The sequence below is a fragment of the Haemaphysalis longicornis genome, unplaced genomic scaffold (assembly GCF_048455015.1).
Source record: "Haemaphysalis longicornis isolate Haplotype H1 unplaced genomic scaffold, Haemaphysalis longicornis Haplotype H1 scaffold_1, whole genome shotgun sequence".
In the NCBI taxonomy this organism is placed as follows: Eukaryota; Metazoa; Arthropoda; class Arachnida; order Ixodida; family Ixodidae; genus Haemaphysalis; species Haemaphysalis longicornis.
In genome coordinates, this window is record NW_027526203.1 from 6,570,796 (window position 1) to 6,597,610 (window position 26,815).

General features: G+C 44.7%; 1 long non-coding RNA gene across 4 annotated transcripts; it reads right to left on the reverse strand.

Annotated features, from left to right (window-relative positions):
• Positions 1-280: 280 nt before the first annotated feature.
• On the reverse strand, positions 281-26,815 carry LOC144174981 (uncharacterized). 4 transcript variants are annotated; one of them, XR_013323577.1, is made up of 7 exons: positions 26,678-26,815; positions 26,516-26,580; positions 24,430-24,572; positions 21,741-21,901; positions 19,597-19,725; positions 17,135-17,260; positions 281-352 (listed from the first exon to the last, which is right to left on the reverse strand). It is a non-coding gene; the product is annotated as an uncharacterized LOC144174981 (long non-coding RNA). The 4 variants fall into 4 exon arrangements; XR_013323575.1 differs by having other exon boundaries at positions 24,458-24,584; XR_013323573.1 differs by having other exon boundaries at positions 24,430-24,584.

The following is a 26,815-nucleotide window of genomic DNA, read 5'->3' on the forward strand; positions in this document are numbered from 1 at the left end:
TTTGTGTGATTTGTGCGCAAGGTCTCCGTTTTTTTGCTACAGACATTCCGTGCAAGCTATGCGTAAGGTGTCCGTTTCTTTTCTTGTTAACGGAAGCTCCATAACTTGCATTACTACAGTGCCCGTTTTGTCGAAACAACAGTGCCGTAACTTCTATAATTCTGCAAACGTGAGACGTCCGCTCTCTGGCAACAGCTGCCATGAAATGTTCGCCACATGCATGCATGCATGCACCAAAGCCAGTAGCTCTGCATGCAAAAAGTATCTGGACACGTGTTGGGTTGAACACAAATACATACAATTTATTTTCACACAAGCTGCCATGTTCTGCTGTGTCACCCCCCGGCATCACCTAAAGATGAGAAAAGGAAAAAAAATGCAAGACCAATTAGCCACTTCACAAAAATTAAGAGCTAGATTCGTTTAAACTTTTGTCTATTAAACATAGCACTATTTTTTAGAAAAGCCTATTTCTTAGAACACCTTTGAAATGTGGGCCGTCAGCTAAAAACAAAATGTGGTTGATCCCTCCCATAGGGGTCGGTAAACTCCTCATAGGAATCGGTAAATCAGTAATTGGTAAAACACGAAAGTGATCGACACGATCAGTTGAATGTCTGCATCGATATGAACTTGCACATCGCTATTTATATTTCTTCGGTATGGCACCGTCAGAATTATCAACCTGGATTGCACACAGGATTGGACACTGGATTGCACCCAAATGAAACCACACGTGCTCGCAAACCATGCGAACGAAACCGAATGGGTTGCCAGCGAATCGTCTGGTGAACGAGCATGATTTGCGGGGCTGTCTGTGGGTGCGCTTGGCGAGCGACAACCTGTTATCGCGACGCTTTCGCAAATGTGCGGCCACTGCTTCCCTGCTCGTGGAGTGTACGGCAGACGGTTGCATTGCGAAGAGCTCAGCTGGCGCTCAGCGAGCTCAGCTGTCGCCGCTTATTAGCTTCGTGATGCACTAATTTGCTTCACCTCTTTTAGACAGCAGCACCATCGAAATAGAAGAGGTTATACGAAAAATATATGTCACGTTCATACGGCTGTGTGCGCTGCAGCTCGTAGCGGAGTCTGTAAAGCGCCTGGAAGTTCCCGTTGCGGCGAAAGAGCACCCGGATCGAATCCTGGCGCAGCCGCGTTTTTCTGGTGATGTCATTTCCGTGACGGATGTGAAGTCAGTCAGATTATTGTGGATCCCGGCATACAAAACCTCCGTGTTAAAATTTTTAAGCAATTCTAACCAATACCAAAAAAGCACTTTTTCTCTATGCACTGGAATTTTAAAAAGCCTGCAGGCCCTGGATTGGTTCACATTTTATTCACTTGGCCAGGAAAACACTGATCCTAATCAACTGCTGCTCAGTAATAGCTAATTTAAAAGCAGTCATTTCTGTTAAATCAAAACAGTTTTTCAGGCAACCTTCTTTAAGATCCAGAAATGAATACTATCTTGAAATATGCATTTAAAGGGAAGTGAATTTTTTAAGCTCTTGTTTTTGCTTGCGCTAGGTAGACTGGCTCAAATGAACACAGTTTTCATCGTTTATACGGGCGATAAGGCGGTATTATTTTATAAAGCCTGAAAAAGGAAAAACTGCCACGCGTGGTTTGCGACGGCCGCACCAACAGCAGTGACATCAGTAAAAAGTGCTACGTGATTGGACAATGTGCAAGATTATACTTCACACAAGTTTCGGTTTCGGCTCTGTGAAACAATATGCTTGGCATCCGACATTATCGTTGGATGGGCATTCTAAATACCTCGTACCGTGCTTCTGCCATGTAAAATGCGTCAGATAAGCCTGCCAGTACGGCTTGGAATCGTAGCAATCACTAGCCGATGCGTACGCAGTGGATGAACGCCCTCTCCATCACCTCAGACACTCAAATGCAATGCACTGTTCCCCCACCTTTGGATGGGGCCTATAGCATGGAGCTTGCCTGGCCTGTATCGTAAAAAGCGTGTTCGCACTGCCTAGGCCAAGGGTCTGCGGATTCTGTCCTTTTGCCCACTGCCCGCAAGCAGTCTCATGGCAATAGCACGCCAACGAGAACTCGCTAGCGCGTCAGTGTCAGTCTGGACGCATTCTGCGAACTCTCTCTTGTAGCAATGAACATTACAGCGCAAATTCAGCAGTGCCTACCCGTAAAATACCGAGCAAGCGCCCCCCCCAAAACTTGTAGATAATTGGCTTAGAGATAGGGAGGGGGCCCTTATTTGGATCGGGCCCCAAATTCAAGATGGCGGCGATCGCGAGAAAGGCACTGTAGCCTTCATTATGAAAAATGTTTATTTATGAGTCATGACACTTCTAGGCAATGCTAAAAACGTAAATTTTCACATTCACTTCAATCACTGTTAAATCCGCAAAACGATTCTTCAGAATTCGATCCCAAAATATGGTTCAGGCCCTCGGTCTGCAGCTCGTCAGGGTCCTCGGGGACAATGAAGTTTTGTTGCAGCAAAACTTCATAGTTGTTATCCCACTCACGTATCCTTTTACCGTCCTATTTGAACATGCGAGAAGTGAGGTGCACGTTTCTGCCATTTTTCCCATGCCAGTCCACTACTTCAAGCTTCCTTTTTACCGTGTACGAATGCATAGTGAACAAAGACAACCGCTCCCGAAAAAATGGCGGCTATGACTGGTAACGCGTTCTCGTAGCAGCAACGACTTGGACTGTATTGGATTCGGCATCGGCTTTGAACACTGTGGCATCCAAAAGCCTGGAAAAAAAAAAAACCGCTTTCGGAATGGCGGGAAGTGGGAGGGGGGCGCGCTTGCTTGGTCGTGTACAGAAATTCTAAATTCCTGGAAAATGCTTGGGGGGCGCTTGCATGGGTGGGGGTGCTTGATCGGTATTTTACGGTAAATTCAGTGAATTCAGCATTGAATTAATTCAGTATAGAAAACAACGGCAAAAAACGAAAAAATCAACATACAAAAAAAAAAAAAAAAAGAAAAGCCTGCACTCATCGGGATTCAAACTTGCAACTTGCAAAACATCACACCTTGAGCTCCAAACCACTTGGCAACGAGACAATGCTGCCGAAGTTGCAAATATAATGTATATAATGTATGCCAGATTACAATTTTATTTAGTTTTCACATTTCAAGGAGCCTAAACGACTATTTCTTGTTTTGCGTCCCCCAAATTCCCACAATGGCTCATGTGTAGTGATTGCATTTATTAGCCAAAAAAGCGTTCACAGATGTGTGGTCACGCTGCTGACCGCTGTGCAAAACTCACCCAGCACAAAACAGTGCTTCCTGCACCCTAGTTGTATGATGCACTGTAAAAGTTTCTGTTGATTTTATTTACTTTGCTGACTTTTTTCCCCCCTTTAACTGCCCTTAGATATTCCTACTAGCATGCCAGTAAGTGAAATGTCGCATGCGCACTTGCCCAGTAATTGCATGGAGCGACCTGGATTTAGAGCTTGATACAGTATAAAAACTAGCAAACTAAAGGCACATTCTTCCATTCACAAAGTCGTCGTGGCTTAATTTCAACTGTGCGAAGGAATTGTGATGACCCGTCGGCAGCCAGCGGACTAAACGCTGGGTCGACTGACTCTGTCTGAGGGTTGGCGAGCCGTGCAGTAGCGCAGTCAAGCCAAGCCACCTTTTTGTGACGTCATGTGAAATGCCACAGAAAATGGGTGAGGATGCAGAGAGGAGAGCATTTTTAAATTGATTTTTCTTGTCAATAAAGTCATGTAAAGGCAGCGAGAGTGGTCGAAACATGGCCTACAGACTCCAGACTACAATTTGCGCTTTAATCCCGCATTGTTTACAAATCATGCCAGTGTCCCTTTAAGCTATTTTCCAACTAATTGAGTGAACTTGTCTTGTAAGCATACTGTGCCCACAATGGTGCGGCCTGAACTCCTGTCTATCCACATTTTACTTTCATGTTCTGGGAAATGTGTGTTGCTTGCACAGGATTGCAAAATTAAAGGGTCCTTAAGGGGAGACGCGGCTTTCAACTTCAGAAAAATGACCAAAACATCGTTTTTTAAAGCCACATATTCGGCTTCTATGTTTCCTATTCTGTGTGTCTGCAAAGTTTTTCCGGTGAAAAGCGTCGCAAAGTGGCTTAAAAAATAGTTTTGCCAGGCGCGGTGACAAAGTATCAGCGCAAAAGGGCGAAAAAACAGCAATTTTCGCAGCACTGTGTCTCCGCAACGGTACCACCGGGCGCGGCCATTTTGATATCGTTAGATCGGCCGAGCGTTCGTCTTTCCGGTGGTTCCGCTCGTCTCTTTTATCTTCGTTCTTTCCCAAACGCACGAACGGCAGAAAAGAAACAACGCACAAACGAAGCTAGAAATAGATGCTGAAGCGCTATTCGTCCTCCGGTCGGGGTGGGCTAAGACGACCCTCCTGATTGGGTGTCGCGGTGCAATGCAAGATGGCGGCCGCCTGAACTGCGTAGCGTGGTCGGTTTGAGTTCATTTTCGCTGCTTCGTTCGGCCAAGTTTCTGTTCAGTCTGCGGTATTAAACACGGACGTTATCGCGATGGGAAGGCCCGAGATCACGAGCCAGATTACGGGAAGTTGTGTGGCTCGAAAGGCAGAGGTCATCGAACGTTTCGTGGTGCGCGTGACTCTACCGTCGCCAGACCCCGGAGGGCGACGCGGTGTGCGCGCTTGTGATAGCGGTTCGTGAAGTGAACTTTTAGTCGGATTTGCGATGTTTACACGCTTAGTTATTGCTGTGTTTTGATTGTGGGCTCGCTAGCCTTGGGAAAGAAACGGTCGATGCGTCAATGCAGCCAGCAGTCAATGCAGCCAGCGCGCACTGGAGCATCACGTGACTGCGCAACCGGTTACTATTGAACGCCAGTAGTTGTAATTAATGCCTGCGACGTTAGATTTAATCTTAAAAGCAACCTGACAAGCCATATCAGAGATAATCAAAGTACGATATGTCGCGGTAAGCGTGCGCTGCGACGCGCGCGAGCCATATCACTTTTCTTGCGTAACATTTCCCGTGCACTTCTAATAATCATGCAAACAGGTTTGAGTTAGGAATATAGCAATAAAAATATGTTCTCTGCGTTAAAAATTTATCTTACTGTCGCAGAATTTAACAGTGATTTTTTAAAGAAAATTATTGATACCAATGCATATAACCTATGGCTTAGGGCATACTGACTGTGCTACGAGAAATATTGGATGCCTTGAACGTCAAAAGTAGTGAAAAAAAAAAAAAAAAAAAAAAACTTCCATCAAAGTTGGAGTTATGCACAATATTATACCAAGCTTCAAAGTAGCTCATTTGCAACCTTGTGGTATGCAAACTTTTTGCAGTGAACACCTGCACGTATGAGTACTAAGTTGCTGCACCAGGCAAAGTAATAAAACAAAAGAAGCCATAAATTTTCAAATTTAAGTAAAAAAAATGCTTCACTTGTTGCCATAGGGACAACACTGCAAAGGGAAGCTGTCCAGTCCGATACAGCCAACCAGCTAACCTACTTTGCATTGAAAGCCCATTGAAAGCCATCTCCCCCTCCGTTTGGTCTGCTAACTGGGCTATGTACTCTTCACAGAGGAGCTGAAAATGATGTTTTGTGGAAAGAGAAAAGCTGTAAAAGGCACTCCAATTTCAAGGCAAGGCCTTCCAGAAGCCCCATGTTCAAAAGGACATGAAAGGCTACAACCGTGACGACTTTTGATAAGTGAAATCTATGTTGCAACTTCGGAAGCCGTTTTCTCAAAACAGTTTTTTTTGCCACCTGTGTCGCTTGTTCCAGGGATTTCTGTGTGACCGCTGGGGCAATTTTGATTCCGTTTCTTGCATTACATTCCTTGATGAACAGTTCAGGTCGTGACACTCTTGGTTTTTCAGATTTGTTTTTTGTGATTTTTTTTATTCAAATCGTCGTTCACAGTCGACATGCCTGTTGGGTCATTTCAGATAAGATTGAACAAAGCATGGCTGGTCGACCTCTTCAATTTGCTTGAAATTTTTTTACCTCATTCCCGCGTGTACTTAATGTGCGGATTCCCAAATATTTTCTGCGGAAAAAATTTCGGCCAGCTGGAAAAAAATTTGGAACCCACCCGCTTGGACCCCGGCCGCTACGTGCACATGCGCCGCGGCCAAATTTAGCGACGTCTACCAAGAAATATACTAATCAGGCGGGAATGGTAATTTTTATGCTTAATCTACGCCTGGTTTACATTGCGCACCCAAAATATCGTCTGCTAGAGAAACATATATATTTCTTAATAAATTTCCAAATCTTGCTCAGAGCGCATTTTGTTGTGTACTTTGCGGGCCAGTATTATCGTAAGTAATGGAGCTAGAGCGTTCAAATTTGAGTGAGGGCTGCTCCTGGTAAGCACAAATAAGGGCAGTAAATATCGTGTCTGTGCACACTACGGTTAAAAAGTAAATGGCGCACAAGTGTGAAGAAAAAACTAACACACTCCGAGTTCAGAGGCTTATTAAAAAAAAAAACACTTCTTCGATTTTGCTGAAATTCTCCCCAGATGTTCACCTGTGCATGTACTTGAATGATCATTAAAAACATGTTGCATCATTTTGTTCCTGACGCGCCTCCAGCGCGAGAAAAAAGCCTGGTTGGCCAGGTCTTCACAAGATCCTGAGACATGAAACAGTGAGCAACTTGCAATGAATGTGCAGACATTTGATAATTTTTTTTGTACCGAAGGCAAACGATTACTTTTATATAGGATTACAGAGAATTCAGAAGTGAAACTGAAATTTTTATGTGAATTTTGGAACGAAGATAAACAATCTGCACACCACTAAACGTGCACTCTTCGAAGAAAAAACGGAGAAACTCCAGATTCCCGCGCATTTAAAAAAAACGCTTCTTCGAGTTTTATGAAGCTTTCCACGGATATTTTCCTCTAAACGCACTTGTGTGAGCCATAGAAATATTGTGCGTCATTCTAAGCACAGCGCGGATAGTCATGCGGTGGCGAAACCGCTGCAATGATGGTGGTAAAACTCGCAATTTGAAGGTCTTCGGGACTATTTTCATAGCTTTCTCTAGATTTCCCCAACCACGGTCACTCGTTGTCTTACATTATCGACGCTCTTTTTTTGTGCGCACTGCTGCAGTGATGCGGTATATTTGGTTCATAAGATCAGCTATTTGACAAGGTGCACGCAGACTTGTTTTTTAACTCACCTGGACGTAAGTTTCGTTCGCCTGAAATCAAAGGTTCAACGGAAGCCCGTCCGGTCGGCAGCACACATGGCAAGTATTAAAAACAGACATCGGCCACACACGACCCTGGCGCGGGTAACGTCTCCAGGTAGCGCACCCCTCTTCGGTCCTTCTCCGGACACACTGGTTTAGTTACCGAATTAGTGACCAAACAGGAAGGCAAACGCCCTCGAGCCCGGTGGGGTCCGGGACGACACATGTGGGATCTTCATTTTTGTGTTTGAGTCGAGTATTTTTTGGGCTTTTTCAACCGTATGCGGCGGCGGGGACTTGGCTGACAGAAAGAGGGAAAGAGGGGACTGGAAGAAAAGGTGCTGCATGCATTCGAACGGTTACAAGTTTTCAGTTCTGTCACACTGGGAGAGTGCCTTGCGCTGCCTCCCCGCTATTTGACTACGGTCGCATTTTAATCTTCATTTCATCACTTTTTATTATTCCTTTGAAGTACCGTATTTACTCACGTAATCCTCGCACCCGCATAATCCTTGCACCCCTAATGTGAGCCACCAAAACTTGGATTTTTTGGTTCCTCGCATAATCCTCGCACCCCCAACTTTGCAGCGGCGAAAGTTGCCTGCTCGCGAAACCCGCATGGTGCACGCGCTCTCCAACGCGCGCCCTCCCCCGCCGCCTCTCCGTTCGGCGGAGCGCTGTGTATCCAAGGCCATCCAGGCGCCCTAACAACCTGCATGGCTACTCCCTAACAGAGTATTAACTCTATGCTAACACGCATCTCACACTGTCCTTGAGCCGGTTTCGCGTGCGTGCAACTAGACGGCGTTCGCGCAGCCCGCTGTCGTGTCACCGTCGTGGTCCCGTCATTGAGCAGCAGCAGTCATTGAGTCACTTGCGTCAGTGGTGGATAGCTCGCTGCCATTTTGAGAACTTTTTGATCTCTTTGTTTTGTGCATGATACCGCTTCGCCATGGGGAAGAACACCAGCTACACTGCCGCTTTCAAATTGAAAGCGATAGAGTACGCGATCGAACACGGCAACCGCGCCGCAGGCAGGCACTTCGGCGTCACCGACTTGAACGTGCGTTACTGGAGTAGGGCACGCACATGACGACGACGAGATAGGGCGCGCGCCAGAAAGCAAAGGCGGCAATTTCATGATCGCTTATCGACGGGAGACTGTTTACGTTGTAAATAATAAAATAAAAAGAAATAGCTGCTGTTGGCAACACTGAGCTTACATATACAAAAAACGACCGCTACATTTAGCGGGACTGGCAAAAGCCAAATTGGCAACACTGTGCACCGGATTTTTTTTTTCCCGCATAATTCTCGCATCCCTATCTTCGCATTGACTTTTCCGAAAAAAAAGTGCGAGGATTATGCGAGTAAATACGGTATTCTGATTTTATTATTCTTTTGGTATATATTTAGCTTGTTACTCAGTCTCTTTTGTCATAGTTTTGTGGCTGCAAACGATGACGTCTGCCATGACTGTCCGCATGCCTGCTTGGGTTTAGAAAAAATCAGGGTGTGGGTAGACGACAATCTCCCACTGTACTCCAAGGTGACTTATGTGAGTGACGGAGCTGCCAGTCACTTTGAAAACAGGTACCAGCTTCATGAGTTGCGAAAGAGCAACGTGCCTGAAACACAATGAATATTCTCCGCAACAGGGCACGGAAAGAATGCCTGCGATGGAGTTGGGGGAATCGTCAAACACCAGGCGACACTTTACAACCTAATAGAACCACTAAGAAATGCGATTCAGACGGCAAAAGACATGGTAACTGTGTTGTCTGAGAACATCAAGGGCGTTCACTTCATATACCTCAGGGGGAACGAAATTTCCAGCTATCGCGGAACAAAAAAGGAAGAATGGCGAACAGTGCGTGCCTTTCCCGGCATACAGTCCTGCCACGTGTGGCGTTTAAGGAAGATCAGAAGCATATATATGCGAACTATACGCAGCGCGGACTGTTTGTGCCCCTTTGAGGAAACTGTGAACATTGATGCAGCAAGCAATGTGTAAATAAACAGCTAGTAGCTGCACGGTATTAAGGGGTGCCGATGGAACTCTGTCATGTCAAACGTTGACTTTGTTAGTGTCACTTGGCTATTCTGTTCTACTTATCTTAGGAGATATTCTGCCCTTTCTACGAAATAAATTAGGGAAATCTGCAGAAAGTCACAATCGTCGTTTTATGTCTCAGCTACTTGTCACGAGCATGCTTGACAAGGCTCTTTTGCTTTTCAGTGATCAAAATTATGCGAATTTTTTTAATGGCTCACGCAATTAAATTAGGAGGAAAATATCCGTGGAAAGCTTCATAAAACTCGAAGAAGAGTTTTTTTTTAAATGCGAGTGAATCTGGAGTTCCTCCGTTTTTTTCTTCGAAGAGTACACGTTTAGCGGTGCGCAGATTGTTTATTTTCGTTCCAAAATTCACATAAAAATTCAAGTTTCGCTTCTGAATTCTCTGTAATGCTATCAATAAGAAATCGTGTGCCTTTCGTACAAAAAAATTATCAAATGTCTGCACATTCAATGGAAGTTGCTCTCACTGTTTCATGTCTCAGGATCTTGTGAAGACCTGGCCAACCAGGCTTTTCTCACGCTGTAGGCACGTCAGGAACAAAATGATGCAACATGTTTTTAATGATCATTGAAGTACATGCACAGGTGAACATCTGGGGAGAATTTCAGCAAAATCGAAGAAGTGTTTTTTTTTTTTTAATAGGCCAATGAACTCGGAGTGTTTTAGTTTTTTTCTTCACACTTGTGCGCATGACACGATATTTACGGCCCTTATTTGTGCTTGCCAGGAGCAGCCCTCACTCAAATTTGAACGCTCTAGCTTCATTACTTACAATAATACTGGCCCGCAAAGTACACAACAAAATGAGCTCTGAGCAAGATTTGGAAATTTATTACAAAAAATATATGTTTTTCTAGCCAACGATATTTCGGATGCGAAATGTACACCAGGCGTAGATTAAGCATAAAAATTACCATTCCCGCCTGATTAGTATATTTCTTGGTAGACGTCGCTAAATTTGGCCGCGGCGCATGGGCACGCAGCGGCCGGGGTTTAAGCGGGTGGGTTCCAAATTTTTTTTTCAGCCGGCCAAAATTTTTTCTGCCAACAATATTTGTGAATCCGCACATTAAATACACGCGGGAATGAGGTAAAACAATTTTAAGCAAATCGAAGAGGTCGACCAGCCATGCTTTGTTCGATCTTATCTGAAATGACCATGTTGCACATTAACCTCTAAAAAAATTAAAACTAAACATTGTGTTGTAAAAAAAAATTCTAAAACTGTCATGACTTCGTCCATTCATTTGGAAATGCAAAGCACTCTGAACAAGTTTTCTATAATGTTTTATAAGTCGCTCAAGCTCGGTACAAGCGGAACAGAAAGAAAATTTAATAAATAAAAAGTTATCAAAATATTACCTTGAAATTTTTATGGTGTTATCACAGAAGCATTTCCAGTTGCTGTGCCAATTTTCATCGAAATCCACAAAGAAATAAAAAAGTTGATTTTGAAAGCCGGGGACGTGGCTTTCACAATCAATTTTCAAAATCAAGAAAGGCAATATGGCTCGCACACATCGCAGCGCACGCTTACCGCGACATATCGATTTTGATTATCCCTGATATGGCTTGTCAGGTCGCTTTTAAGATTTAATCTAACGTTGCAGGCATTAATTACAACTACTGGCATTCAATAGTAACCAGTTGCGCAGTCATGTGATGCTCCAATGCGCGTCGGCTATGCCGTGCACGCCGCAGCGTATGACGCGTCGACTGTTTCTTTCCCAAGGCTAGCGAGCCCACAATCAAAACACAGCAATAACTAAGCGTGTAAACATCGCAAATCCGACTAAAAGTTCACTTCACGAACCGCTATCACAAGCGCGCACACCGCGTTGCCCTCCGGGGTCTGGCAACGGTAGAGTCAGGCGCACCACGAAGCGTTCGATGACCTCCGCCTTTCGAGCCACACAACTTCCCGTAATCTGGCTCGTGATCTCAGGCCTTCCAATCGCGATAACATCCCTGTTTAATACCACAGACTGAACTGAAACTTGGCCGAGTGAAGCAGCGAAAATGAACTCAAACCGCCCACGCTACACCGTTCAGGCAGCCGCCATCTTGCATTGCGCCGCGACACCCAATCAGGAGGGTCGTCTTAGCCCGCCCCGACCGGAGGACGAATAGCGCTTCAGCATCTATTTCTAGCTTCGTTTGTGCGTTGTTTCTTTTCTGCCGTTCATGTGTTTGTGAAAGAACGAAGAAAAAAGACGAGCGGAACCGGAAAGACGAACGCTCGGCCGATCTAACGATATCAAAATGGCCGCACCCGGTGGCACCGTTGCGGAGATACAGCGCTCCGAAAATTGCCGTTTTTTCGCCCTTTTGCACTGATAGTTTGTCACCGCGCCTGGCAAAACTATTTTTTAAGCCACTTTGCGACGCTTTTCAGCGGAAAAACTTTGCAGACGCACAGAATAGGAAACATAGAAGCCGAATATGTGGCTTAAAAAAAAAAAAAACGATGTTTTGGTCATTTTTCTGAAGTCGAAAGCCGCGTCCCCCCTTAAATGCCGCAAGGGCCACCAGCAAGGGCCACAAAGTTCTGTTATGCTTGTTTTTCATGCCTATCATGCTCGCAAAGCATGTAACCTTAATATGGCTACATTATTAAGGCTAGACAGCTGAATGCAGAGGGAATAAAGTGCATCAAAGTAAGCAAATAAGGTGTACAGCTGCTGTGGCAGTTGAATGTTCCCAATGTCTGTGTAAAGTGGACTGTGCACAAATGCAGTTAGCCCACAACACGGCATTTGTTGCACAGCATAAGCTTTAAGCATCACAGGTTGGTGCAGACTAGAGTGTGGCTGCTACGGTGCAAAATGTAATTCGATTGATTGTGGGGTTTAACGCACAGACGCAACACAGGCGATGAGGCGCGCCGTAGTGGAGGGCTCCGGATTAATTTTGACGAACTGATGATCTTTATCGTGTGCCGAAATCTCGTACACACGGGCGTTTTTGCTTTACGCCTCAATCAGAAATGCGGCCACTGCGGCCGGGAATCAAACCCGCGACCCCGTGATGTACTGCATTAAAGGGAAGGTGAAGCGGTTTTAGAATTAAAAGAAAAGTTGACTAGCAGCAAGTACACATTGAATCATTCCCGTGTACGAAATATTTTCGCAATACATGCAATAGAAGCGGCACAATGCGCAAACAAAAATGGCCCGATGCCCTGCCCCCATCTCGCGGCGCAATGCCGGAAGACCGAAGAGCGCGGGCGAAAACCGGCTGAAAAACGTCATACCTGGACTTCCGGCCGGATTGGCCGCCTCTGCCATGCTCTTTTCGCCGTGTTTCCTTGTGAATGATACTCGTTGTGGTTGATAGCACTTATTTGTACAACTTCCGTCTTCAAAAAGTATGCACGAACGCCAAACGAGGCATACATTACCATGCCATATTCGTAAGCAGGATAATGCCACGCCGGGATGTTTGATAACATACGGAAGTGACAACCGAGATGGCTGAGCTTGATGACAGAGAATATACTACACTACGTTAGATACTTGCTCCAGTGCGTTTTTCTTGTTTTTTATTATGCGACGGACGTAAACGTTCAAATTGGATGCTATATTTAGGAAGGATGGTGAATACTGCTGTACTTTGGCCCGGGATGTTTCTGTTTTCTTCAGTTCCAGAACCAAAGTCACATTTGTTCAGGAAATACCTGTTTCGTTAAACGCGTTGGTTTTCTTTCCCTATGGACTTAGAACAGTGTTCAAAAACCCAAGCCGATAATGCTGCAGAGACACCAGTATGATACAATGTTTTCAGAATAAATGCAACTCAAGCAGTAAGACGCCACTCATCGAAGTGAAGCTAGCTATTGGCCACGAGCTCGACATGTAGGTGGCGACAGCGTCGCGCTGCTAGTGTGGATGCTCCGCTGAGCGGCCCGTAAGAATGCACACTGTGGGCGTTGCAAGAGCAGCGTTGCAAGAGCAGCGAGAAGAGAACGCATGTAACGAGCGCGAAAAGCCAATCTATGGTTATCAGTATTACTTACAATCGAAACTACACTAGCGTCGTGTTCTGTAGCGGTGAAAAAGCAGTACACGTATTTTCAAAACTGATTAACCCCCTTTGTTCCGAGATTGTCCAGGAATTGTGGGACGCCTTTTTCAAAATTGTATTGAAAGCAAGCATCGTGGGAAAAAAATAAAAAAAAAACAGCGAGTAATGGCACACACCTCCCACACATGTGGGCAACAACGTGCATTATATATTACGCGTTTTCTCCTCTTTCTTTAAACTTAAGTCCACGTTAAGACGTGACCAAATTAGGCATTTGGTTATGCTGAGTGAGACACGTTTCTGGACAAGGGGATTCATGTCGGATTTGAACATGATATATATGAAAATGACACACGAAATGCCGCATGACTGACGCAAACTCACAACTGCTTAATTTTACCGAAAAATTCCCCCTAAATACTCTTGCGCATCCATAGAAACGTGTTTTAAATAACACGTAAAATTAGCAACTCGATACAGTTGAATAAATGTTTATTCCTCCTCCTGAGTATAACCAGAGACCAGAGTCTCTGGTATAACCAACGACTGTCCAAAAATGGTATTTATTTTAGAAAAGGTACGGAAAGGACACAGTCACACAGGCGCTTGCGGGTGTAATTAAATACGTGGCCGGTAATGTATGGGTGATAGCGCACAGGTAGTGTGCAGTGTAAATGTTTTTGCTTGTTTCTTCTTTCTATAAGGACACAGCGCAATTTTACAAGGGTGTGGAATTTGCACGCATATGCACAGGTCTTGTCGCTTCTTACCCGTTTCGCGTACTAAACTTTTATCCTTTAAATAATCACGACGCCACCTTCAAAAAGCACCCTTCGACGTTCCCGAAACGGCAGACGACTGCACTCAACAATAAGAACAGTGCAATGTGTGGAAGCAATGTTTATAACACATTTCATACTCAAGCGGTGACCAGGGCGAAGATGTTTCGTGGAATTAAACCAGCGCATTAACCCGCAACAGCCGCTGATTATTGCGTTTCTAGAGGAAATGCGCACGCAGAGCTAACTATGTCATTGCTTACTGCCAAACGAGCACATATATTGGTTGTTTTGTCGTGTGCAGCACGCGTCTTGCGCCGCACGCAACGTGAAAAAGCAGACGACGCGAGAGCGCCATCCACACTAGGAGCGGTTCGTCCCGCCGCCGCCAGAGGCCGACTGTGTTCGCGCTCGGGGCGAATCGCGGAGGCGCCTTAGCGCCGCTGCACAAATGTGGCGCGCGCGTATCTGGGTCTGTGTATGGGATGAGTAACGGGGCTGGCGTGAACGACAACGAACAAAGGAAATTCGGAAACAGAGTCCGCTTGTTGGTTTATGCGTGTACCGGCAACATATGTCTCGCATATACGTTTACAGCGCATGAACGCTATTTTTTTGCGCAGTGCACGTACGTGCTTTTTGCTGGTAGATTGTTTATAAAACGCCGCTTAATCTTCGGCATAAATGGTTTCGTATATAGGAACAAACAGTTAAGGCAGTACCTAATATTAACATAAGGAATAGAAACCCCCTATGCTGGTTGCCTAATTCACAAATATTTTTACGGAACCCTCTAGCCGATGCCACAGTCACTCCTTTGGGGTTCTCGGTTGTGTAAAGCAAATTTAAGCTCCAAGATAATTGAATCAACAGCACGGGAAGATATAAAATAAACTTGCAGTCATGTGCGAACAATAAACTGCAAGCTAAATTGCCGAAAAGGCAAGCGCCGCTGCCGTGCGATCGTTCACAATGCTTCCGACAACTCGCGTGGCCGAAGGGTGTCCTCCTTTGACGTCATGACGGGCGAAACCAATCAGGGGAGTCAAAAGACGAAAAGCGCGCGTTTTTCAAACGGGACCGCGCGTTTTGCAAAATAAATGCTGCTTGGAATCATGTGCGATAAAATTCAATGCGATATTCGGATTCAGCGCGCAAGAAACTATATAAACGTGCCTCTAACTCAATATTTTTGGAAAGCGCTTCAGTTTCCCTTTAAGGGGGGACGCGGGTCTTAGAATGGTCCAAAATAGCGAAAATACGCATTTTGGGAAAAACACATTTTTGAAAAACACGTCTTTGTACCTTCAAGCACCTACTCTAAAAGTTTCACCGCTGAATTTGATCAGGAATAATCTCAAAAACGACTTTGAAAACGCAGCGGGAGCCGCAAAACGCCGCAAAACGGGCTAAAAAAGCTTGAACTTCGCGCGCGCGCCACACTCGAAGCAGACTGCCGGCGGCGGCCATCTTGGGCTCGCTTTGTAGCTGATTTCTTAGTGCGTATTTTGCGCCAACTCAAAATGGCGTCGCATACATGGTATTTGTGCCTTTCCGTGTTCTGTAAAGACACAGAGAAAAGGTGAATGAGGATATACAGTTTCTGAAGTGTAACAGTAGAAAATTTAATTTTCCTTTGCAATTTGTACGGTATTCGTGTGAATTTACGTCAATCTTTTCAGAGTTATTTTTGTGTTACAGTCACATACTTGGTATGCTTTTCTGCGTGAAGAATAGAGCTACAAAACGATGCTATTTATATTGTTGTAGCTATGCTGCAGCAAAAGTTACCGTGATCTGAAACTTCAAATGCATTTTTCTCAGTTTCTTTTTTTGCAAGACCAAGCTCTGCCTTACGGGGGTTTTTGTAATGTTGCTCTTGGGCTAGGATGACAAGACTGGTACCATTGTATTCGTACTGAATTGATCTAGGGGGTGATGCTATTTTTATTGCTCTGTCATTGTTTACCTATTTCCAGAAATTATTAAAAATGAGGCAATTTTATACGGATTGCTGATATCAAATGTTCACCTCTTTCATGCTTTGCAAAAGGCTTCAAAATTAATAAAAATAGCATAGCCCCCCAGAGTAGACCTTTGGCATTATGTCCGTATAAATCATCATTGAGTTTGCTAAAGCGAAATTGCTCTAAACCCCCGTAAGAAATGCCTCAATAAATAAATTTCAAAGTGTTGTATTTCTTGAACAAATGAAGCTATGTCAAAACCAATTACATATTTGAAATCAGTGTACAAAACTGCTTAAGACTGCCAATTTTCATCTAGCTGGCACTAATAATAAAAAAAATTGTCTAAAGACCCACCTCCCCCCTTAAGTAGAACTGCTAAAATTTTTCAGCCATATCCACAACACTGTTTTGATAGTTTACCTGTTTCATGATTTAGCTGGTTTATTGCTGCAGATGCTACACTAGACATGATAAAAAATAAACAAGTTGACTAGCTAAAGAACACGGCCTGTGCCTTTTTTGCCATCATCCCATTTAGTCCTTTTTCCCCCAAGAAAAAATTTTGTCTATGGTTAATATACGTTGATCTATATTGGGTATAAGAGGTTTGGCCAGTAGTTTACCAAATCAGAGACATAAATCATTGCTTCTCCAACACTGACCTCTGCTCTGTTGCTCCTTTTCTTTTGATCGCAGCTCCAAAAATGCTGAGCTTTGTAAACACAGAGCAGAAAGTGCCTTTTCAAAGAAGTCTCCACATGCGGACGACATCACGACTTTCCACAAAACCAATTGCAGAACTCTCATCCAAGTGCAGATGTAAACATGCTCATCTTGTCCCATGAAAATTATCTTACAGTGCCATCAAAGAATGTAATTTAATACAATAAGTTGATGCATGTCAAGGCAGAACACGAGATCCAGACGGCTTGTCTTCTGTAACTGGTTGTGAAAACATTTAACAAATATATATTCAAAATTTACATAATTTGCAATATTAGCTCATGAGCTTCAAAAATTGCAAATTTAAACAGGTTTGCCACATTGATATACACACGAACGAAGTAAAATACCCACCTCCAAATTCACATGCTAGCCCGCAGCCTCTGGGTCAGCCTCAGGATCTTCGAATGCACAGCCGTGCGCACCCTTTTGCCACTGTTCCACTTCGTTCCTGTTGCTGGATTGATGACTAACAGCTGCCTGGAAAAAAAAGGGGGATGATTTATCATGCTTATATTTATGCTGCACTGTATTCTACAAGCTATTCCGACATATCAGAAATTTTATGCCTTGAGCCAAGCCTGCAATATTTTACATACAATGGTCTCCAAATTATTCTGGGCACTATTTTAGGTGTGAAGATATGAGCACATGAACAACTCATTCAAAAATAGTCTACACCTGTTACAGTGGACCCCCTTAATCCGGTGAAAAATGTCCACTGTATCCGAAGAATGCAGTATCCGAACTTGAGGGGGGTGTGGTGGGAGAGTATATGAGTGTAAAGTGGGAACTTTGGCCAGTGCTGCATATGCATGCCACAATTTGTTCTTTCTACACACCTGCAGCATCTCTGCACAGAGTTCAGGTAGGGAAAATGAGTCATTTAACACTGTTTTCGAAGGTTAGCACCAGCACTTGGATAAAGCCTAGCACATGCGGTCGAGCACATAGACACACGCTAAGCTGAGCAAATAAAGCAAAAATGTAACTACGCAATTACTAACCAGCTATAAAAATCAGTCACGGCCAGCAGAATTAGCTAGGCTTTTTTTAAACCCTTTGTGACTAGCACTGGCATAGCCAGGAGGGGGGGAAGGGGTCAAACACCCCCAAAAAGTTTCACTGACTGATAGAAGGTTCCTTCTCTTCCTTTTAAGGAAGCATGTAGAAAATGTACTGATGACTTCCTATATATACATATAGTCCCATAGGGGAGGGCATTTGCACAACCCCCCCCCACCGACAAATTTCTGGCTATACGCCACTGGTGACTAGGCAGGTTTACCCAAAATCGTTCGTGAAACAACTGGCATCTGACTATGCCTGTGTCAGGCAGTGTCAGTCAACACGACACTGACAGACGTTTTGCCAAGGATGCTCCCGAATTTTTAACCATCTTAGTCTGGTCAATAAAACAGCTGATATGAAATATTCTGTGGACAGCTGTGAAATCAGAAGTTAGACCAGTTGGACTCCGCATGGGTGTAACCAGTTGTCAGCCTGCCTGGCAGCAGGGCCAGAATGAAAAGGTTGTCGGTGCGTCTTAAGGTCTGTTAAACAAATATTCGGTCTAGCTAGAAGACACGGTAAATACAGCACCCATGGTCGTGGTGTGCATGGTGCTGAAAGTGAGGTTCTGCGATTCTATTTGGCCAGACGTCCTCTTCAGCGGCGCTTTACCTTCATGCTCTGTAAATTGTGTGTCACCTGTACTTGGTTGTAAAATCAAAGGCCCCATAAAACTTTCAACGTCAACAAGGGCCACATAATTGTCTTACACTTCTTATGCCCACCATGTGCACAAGAAAGCTTGTAATCTTAGTAAGGCTACATTAATAAGGCTAGACAGCTCAATGTGAAGAGAATAAAACACATTGAAATAACCAGGTAAGGCAGCCAGCCCTGGTGTACAGCTCCTGAGGTGGTTGAATGCTCCCAATGTGCGTAAAGCGGACTGCGCACAGTCGGAGTTAGCACCCAACACAGCATTTCTTGCATGGTATAACCTTTAACATCACGGGCATAACTAGGATGCGAAATGTAGTTTGACGCATTAATGAGAAGTGCTAAAATTTTAGTCATACTGGCAAGATCATATGTTTAGGGAATACACTTCCCAGTTTTGATAAATTCCCTGCTTGAGCCTGTTGGTTCATTGCTGCAGAATGCTGTAACACCTTACACAACAAAAAATAAACAAGATAACCGTCTAGCTAAAGAACAGGGGTGATTTGCCTTTTTTAACCACTATGTCAAGCCCTTTTTCCCGATTAAAAATTTTGTTTGTGGTTATTCGAAGTTGATATATCTTGGGTATAAATGGTTTGGCCAGATGCTTACCAAAATAGATGTGCAAATCACTTTCTCCAACATTGAATCCTGCTCTGCTTGTTTTTTTTGTTGTTGTTTTTGTCCACAGCTTCTGAAACGCTGTGCTTTGTGAACACCAACAGTGCAGACAGTGCCTTTTTAAAGTCTGAAAGGGCTGATGGCATCACGACTTTCCAAAAACCGATTGCAGACCTCTCATTTAGGCACAGATACACATGCTTATCATGTCCTCCTAAAATTGTCTTATAGTGCCATAAAAGAATATGGCTTAATATGAGAAATTGACGCATGTCAAAGGACAACAAAAAATAGGACCCAGAATGCTTGTCTTCTGTAAGCACTTGTTCAAACCTTCAAGAGTTATACACTGAAAATTCATTTAAATTGTAATATTTAGACTGACAAATGGCTTATGAGCTTTGAAAAAGTACAAATTTAAGAATGGCTGCCAAAAGAAGCATCATATAAAAGAAGTAAAATACCTGCCATCAGCTTGATTCACTGGTCTGCAGCCTTTGCACCAATTCCATCAGCTACGAGTGCACGCTAGTGCGCATCCTTCCGCTGCGTGTTCACTTGCTGCCCGTGGCGGGTTGACCTTGAACAGCTACCTGGAAAAGAGGGATGCATTACTGATTTTCTTCATGCTGCTTACATTCATGCTGTACTGTATTTTATATAATGTATGCACTAGCCACTCAGCCACACAGTGAAGCCGATATTATTTGTGGTTGGAGAGCTACGCGAGCAGTGCCGTCGTTTCGCGCTAGCTCAGTATCATCCCCGAACGTCCGTTTCCTTATTTCTTGCATTGCTCCAAACGACCATGGCTGGAGTTACAAATTTTTTTCTACCAAAGCTTGTGACAATATTGTATGTGGTAGTGGCATGTGCAATGAGCCACTCAATTATCATTTCCCCAAGGCCTGCTGCGTGCTTCTTATGTAGTGTGAGAGACGTTGAGGAGCTCTAGCGACAGTATTCTGATGCATTGAACGCGCGACCATCCTCAAACTGGGTTTCCAACAAAGTTAGGCGATTATGCAAACTGTCTGGGTTGAAGTGCTTGTGAGGTGTGTATGCATTAAAAGTGCGGCAGGGACGATTCACTAACTTGAGGTGACGAAGATTACGCCGATTGTTTCCAAGTGTGTTTTTTTCCGATGCACATGAAGCGGAAATTAGAAACAACAAGAAACAAGCTCACGGAACAGGCTTGGTCATTAGGGAACAGTCGAAAGGAAATGATTGGAAGCCCACAATTACCAGTGGTTTTGTATAGCACATTCACTTCAAAACACTCAAATAGCCCAGGGTGATGCCGAGTGCCCGCATGGGTGCGCATAATCCATAAAGTACACTGCATGAACTAAATAGTGAAAGTGTCACACACTAATTAGGGTTTTAAGCATGTGGCCCGGCGTGAGATGACTGTCAACATCGCATCGTCCTCACCTACAATTAAATGTGCACAGAAAATTTAGTATTGATTCACCCCATCATCAATGCCTTCTTTGTGAATTCGTTGCATGCAGCCATACCGTCTTCGAACGGTACCCTATTCTTTGCTTTGAAACAATCGAAAACCTGGCATTTGTTTTCATCACGCGGCCTGTTTCAGGCCCGCGGTTCTAGGGAGCATGAACATGCAGTCTGGCATCCTGAAGCGAACGAAAAAGCCAGCTACTCGTTACAAAAAGGCATTTGTAAACCAGCAAATCACGCAGGAAAAAAAAAGCGCCACCCCCACAGTGGTTTTTGCGAACACTAAGCCGCATACCATGTTTTACGTCAGCGAATGCGTTGTCTGTGTGGCAGTGTTTCACTGTAAAAATAAAGTCAGCCTCCTTGCGAGGGTAGCCCCACCATGCGGTTTAGGGGCCAGTGCATACACCCTATACGCTTCTGGGTCCTCTTTTTTTTTTTTTTATAAAATCTGAGTTCTTATGCCTTGAGCCAAGCCTGTGATATTTGCCACACAGTGGTCCCCAAATTATTTCAGGTCCCATTTTAAATGGGATAATACGAACACTCCACGTCTGAAAGTGAGATAACTGTCAGTCATTAAATGTAACAGAGTGGATCCCTAGCGCAGGCAAGCATGGCAGGAGCAGCAGAAAATTAGATGAGCAGATAAGATCAAGAAGTATGCGGGGATAAATTGGTCGCAGTTAGCACAGGACCGGTCTTTTGAGATATATGAGAGAGGCCTTTGCCCTGCAGTGGGCGTACATAGGCCGATGATGATGATGATGAATATGAACCCACGAACAACTTATTTAAATTCACCCACTGCACTCGAGAACCCCATAATATTATGCTCAGGCGGACAACAGGTTTCTTATTAAACAACCCAGGTTATTCTAGGTTCTTTGTTTATCTGGTTCATAGTTTTCATATAAAACCTATCGGAACTACAGAAATTCCTGCGCTCTACTGCTGAACTGAATATCGTGGCAGACACAATACCTAAGAAAGAAAATTTGTTAAAAATTTAAAAAATCATGTCTGCCCTACATGTCCAAGCTTTACCAAGAAAATTCCAAGCATGATAACGAATGAACTCAGCGCCCAAGTATACGGCAAACAAGAAAACAATGCTAGGCCTGCTGAAATAGTAACCAACCTCTGGAGAAATTCAAGTGTGGTAGCTGCTGGCTCAGCCTACTCCAGGTCGAGTCCACAGCACACGAGTAGCAGCACGCAAGTTCCCTCCCCGAGGATCGTCACCTCCGTGTATAGTGCCTCTTGCTTGCAAAAAACAGCGGCGCCATTGATAGATGCTGCCTGCAAGCAATCGAAAACACTTGTGATAAACCTCGCCTTCCAGTGTTTCAGTAGTGGCATTTAAAAATAAATCCCGGGCTCAACGCTCGACAACTTGCTACAAGGTGGGCTACAGTGCAACACTCCAGATTAAAGGCCAACTGCACTAAAAAATGTGACCTCTTGAAAACCTCATTTCTATTTCGTCTGCCTAAAAATACAGCAAGATACAAAATATGACAGCTGACATACGCGTATGCATGGCACAAATGACCATCAAAAATCGGCGACTCTGAAACCGAAATTGAGAAGCGTGCAGACATTACAACCAGGCTGAAGTGATGTCGCAGCCGGCAAGCCAGAGCAAACCTGCTCACAATACAGTTAAACGTCGATATAACGAAGTCGTACTTGCGGGCAAATATTTCGTTAAATCGAGAATTTCGTAAAATCGAGGTTTCGATTTTAGAGTTCATTTAACCAGTTATTGAGGATTCAAAGCCTTGCCCATCGCTCAGAAACAACTGCTATGTAGTTACCTCTCCACTTAAAGCGAAATTTGTACTAAAACTGGCCGCGAAAATTGTGTTAATTGAGAGTTTCAACACTTAGGCTATGTAATTCGGATAGCCGACGGTAGTTCATGTGTCGTCGTAAAACCGGTGCTCTTTCCGCAACGCCTCATTAAATTTGATAGCAGACTAGGTTTCAACTTTTTATTTTTTTCATTTCCGTCAATTTGATTGATTGTGGGGTTTAACGCGCCGACGCAACGCAGGCGATGAGGCGCGCCGTAGTGGAGGGCTCCGGATTAATTTTGACCACCTGGGGATCTTTAACGTGCGCCGAAATCTCGTACACACGGGCGTTTTTGCTTTTCGCCTCCATCAGAAAAGCGGCCGCCGCGGCCGAGAATCGAACCCGCGACCTCGTGCTCATTTCAGTCAATACTAAACGCTGCTGTTAGTCAATTGAACCCGCGTCTATGCCCTGTGAACTTCACCCAGGCGAGATGCTGGTTCGAAGGTACACCTCTTTTCGTCCGTTCAGTGGTAGGCTTAGGCGCGGCGTTGAGGGGTGCGGCGGGCCAACAGCGGAAGGGTGCTATGAAACTTTCTAAAGACTTTTTCATGTACAAAAACTCTGCAGTATGGGCGCGGGATGCAACCACGACACTAGAGATAGCCATGATTGTGAGTCGAGCGGAGTACACGCGGCCGGACTGTGTAACAGCGCTTACGTGCTCTCGCTAAAGCGGAAAGCTTACATAAAGTATCTTCCGGCAAAATTCGATTAAGCAATTACTTTTATGCCCGCTGAGCCCTAAAGAAACCGATTTCTCCGGACCGCAGCTGTCTAATTAACACGGGTGAAACAAAGACGACCATGTTCAAAGAGAGCAATTTATTGCCACCAGCCCTTGATGTTTAAGCCGTAGCGAAGAAGTTAGTAAGCAGTGCTTAGTGTTTCTTGACCTCGTATGCTGACAGCGCTAACAAGGCTTGCTCTTACACATTCGCGTGTGCCTGCGTGCCTCCGCAGAACGTCTATGGCAGTGGTTCTCAAATGGGGGTCCGCGGACCCTAGGGGGTCCACGAAGTCATTTCTAGGATCCGCGAAGCCATTTCTACCGAAACAGGTTGAATGTGGCTGCAGATATGCAACTCTGTTCAAGCACGACTGTGCCACGTATTGATGAACTGTCCAAAATGAAGTGATGTGGCACGTTTGTTTGATGTTTTTGGTAGCAATAAAAGGCACCTGTTTCACGCTCCAGTTGTGTTAATTTACCTACATACCCCCCCCCCCCCCCTCCCTCCCCTCCGCTGCAAGGGGTCCCCCATCACTTCCACCAGTCCACAAGGGGTCCCCGACATCCATGGCTGAGAACCACTGGTCTATGGCATCCATCACTTCGGTGGCCGTCAGTCTACTGTCGGTTTCACCGACACTTCCTCAGTCTCTTTTTCGGAACACTTTTCTTTCCCTTGGAGTGCTCACGCTGCTTACAAGACTCACCCAATGATGCACGAACAAAAATGTTGATGTGGTTATCAGCGAGCACAACCTTGAGCAGCAGCACCGTGAGGAAGGATGCGTAGAAAAAAAGCTTGAAGTAGGTTTCAGCAGTCTAAGCATAGAGGGCGCTGGCGTAGGCAACAACGGAGACGTCGAAATGGCGGCCGCACTATTCAACCGTCTATGACCACTTACGATTTGAGCAGCTTCTTTCATCGCTTTGAATTGTTGTCAACCGCAGATTTCACCGCTTTTCTTTCATTTTAGCCGTTTAAGAGTTAATGCGAGTACTGAATGTTTTCAATGTAGGCTCTGAGAGGCAAAATATAACGTGCCTCGACCGGAATTTCGTTCTTCCTTTCTTGCCGTGACTTCGTTAAATCGGAAGCGCCACATGAAATTACTTCGTAAAATCGAGATAAAAATACATGCATTTAGCAAAATTTTGATAGAAAACTTGAAAAAATTCGTTATATCGTGAATTTCGTTAAATCGAGGTTCAATATAGCGAGGTTCAACTGTAGCTTCACGTTTGCAGCAGGTCCAAGGGAAGCCCACCCAGCAGAGCTTGACTGGTTCCCCTGGCTGGCTGGAGGACCAATCGCCTGGTTGGCTGCCATGTCACTTCCGCTTCATCGCTGTTTGCACGATCCGCTGGCAGATCTCACGTTGTCTGCGATGGTGTCTATTTTTGATTTTTTAAACATTTCCAACTGATTATCAAGGCATTTCACAGGGCTACCATACGCACTGTCATCCAAAATAAATTTTGCCGATGCAAAATTTGAGTACATTTGGCCTTCAATTGGCCCACCTGGAGTTTTTTTTAACATGCACATAGCACGTACACAATCCTTTTAATACTTCACCATCAGAAACAGGTGTTACAGCCAAATATCAAACCTGTGCCCTTGTGCACAGCAGCAGCATGCCTTTGTCTCTGAGCTACTGGCAGGTCGACAAACTATTCTGAGTGGCTTTAAGGAAGCACGCACGCGATTCACTATTTAAGCAAGTCCCCAAAACAAATCTTAGAAATGTAAAAAAAATTCGGGGTTTAACGTATCAAAGCTACACCTGTGCTTTGCGGTGTGCTTTTGTGCAGGGCTTCAAATTAATTTTGAACACCCCGAGACATTTCACACGGTTCCTTTTTAACAGTCATTGTTCACACAGTTCCTTTCAAAATTAGATCTGATAATCTACCGTCACGGAGAGCCTAAGCTACGGGAGCCAAGAGATGCAAAGTGGGCAGGAGGGAAAAGAACAAAGTAAACAGCACCTCGAGCCACCAACATACACCTATGGGTTGCGACTTATTTTGTTTTTGTTCTCAGTATTTTTCTTGTGCGAATAATAAATAAAATACCTCTGGACAGCCATTACAGCATTTGTTGCTGGCTCTGCAGCTGGACTGAAACAGTGCACAATTCGCTGTCATAGGGTCGACATCTTTGCACTGGCTAACAACAGGCTCTCCTTGTGAATCAACATAAATGGGAAGAGGCCCTGTGATTGCTCTGGAGCAGTTACTGGTTCCATTTAAATATTGTTGTTTAGGCTGTCAGAGTGCACTGATGTATCCTTTGTTTTGTGGCACCTAGACTCGAGGGTCATAATAAATGAGCCAGCTGACCTCAGCACGCTGACACAGCCTGTGAAAGAATGCACAACAGACTTTTCTATTCTTGAGGTGGCCCACAATGTGTGGGATGGGCTTCAAAACGTCTTGACTCGTGGCTCCCACATGACGGCCGAGAACACAAAAATGCAACAGTTTGTTTTTCTAGCCTGTTTTTTTTTTTTTTTTTTTGGGGGGGGGGGGGGGGTATGAAAATATGGCTCTTGAAGGCTTTGTATCCTGCAAACCACACTGCGTAAACTAATGGGACAAAGCATAACCCTAAGTACACTGCTGCGAAACGCAAAACGTTCAAAGCAGGCGAAACACTAAGGAAAGGTTTCTCTACACCAGCTGCAGCTTTTCATCCTGCATTGCTATCTGCAAATGATATTATCATTAAAATGTAAAAATCACTGCAGCCATAATTCTGTAAACGTTCACTACATCAGCACTTTTCTACACCTGAGAGACATTTAGCTGCATAGTTACATTTTTGGCGCACCTGTACCCGTATGACCTGTGTTGTGTTGCGCTGATTCCGATAGTGAGCTACGCCTTCGACAATTGAATGATATTCGTAAAATTAGTACTGGCAGATTGACTGCCGTAAAAGATGTGCGAATAAAACTTAGAAGTAAAACAGCAAATACTCGCGGCATGCTCGTAAGCGGGCTTCTCAAAGGACTTTACACCGTAATGAGAACTGAACATATTTGCGGCGCTCGAACAGTTTTACTCGACTGCGGAAATACCCCAGAAAACTACGCGACAGTTATGGCCAGCGCAGGTTTGCTGTTTAGAACCACCAACCAATATGATATGCTCTCCAGTATAGCTTGGCAAGTCAGTTCATATATTCCATTCGCCCTGCAGAGCCACGCCACCAATAACTCGTGTGAGCGCGCAACGCTCGTAAATGCCGCGCTTGCACCACGACCAGCCTCGAGGGGAAAGTCTTAACACTTCAAGGAAAGAAAAAAAAACGAGCTCACCTTCTGGAAAAGCATGACGGGCGTCTCGCGGCGACGTGTCAGTCACCGCGCGTCAATACACGGCTCTGAATTAGGGGAGAACAAAGCCAGGTTCAACTAAGGCGTTGGTTCAATGCGCCCCGCGACGCAGTACTTCAAAGCAAGCAATGAAATGACGCTTACCTGCTGTCACGCTATCTCTCGGTCGCGCGATAACGCGATAACTGCGAACGTTCTTTGCTCCCGCAGTGCCACCACGTGCCACAAGAAAAACAAGACATACCACGCGCGATGGACGAATGCGGTGCCGGGCGCACAGAG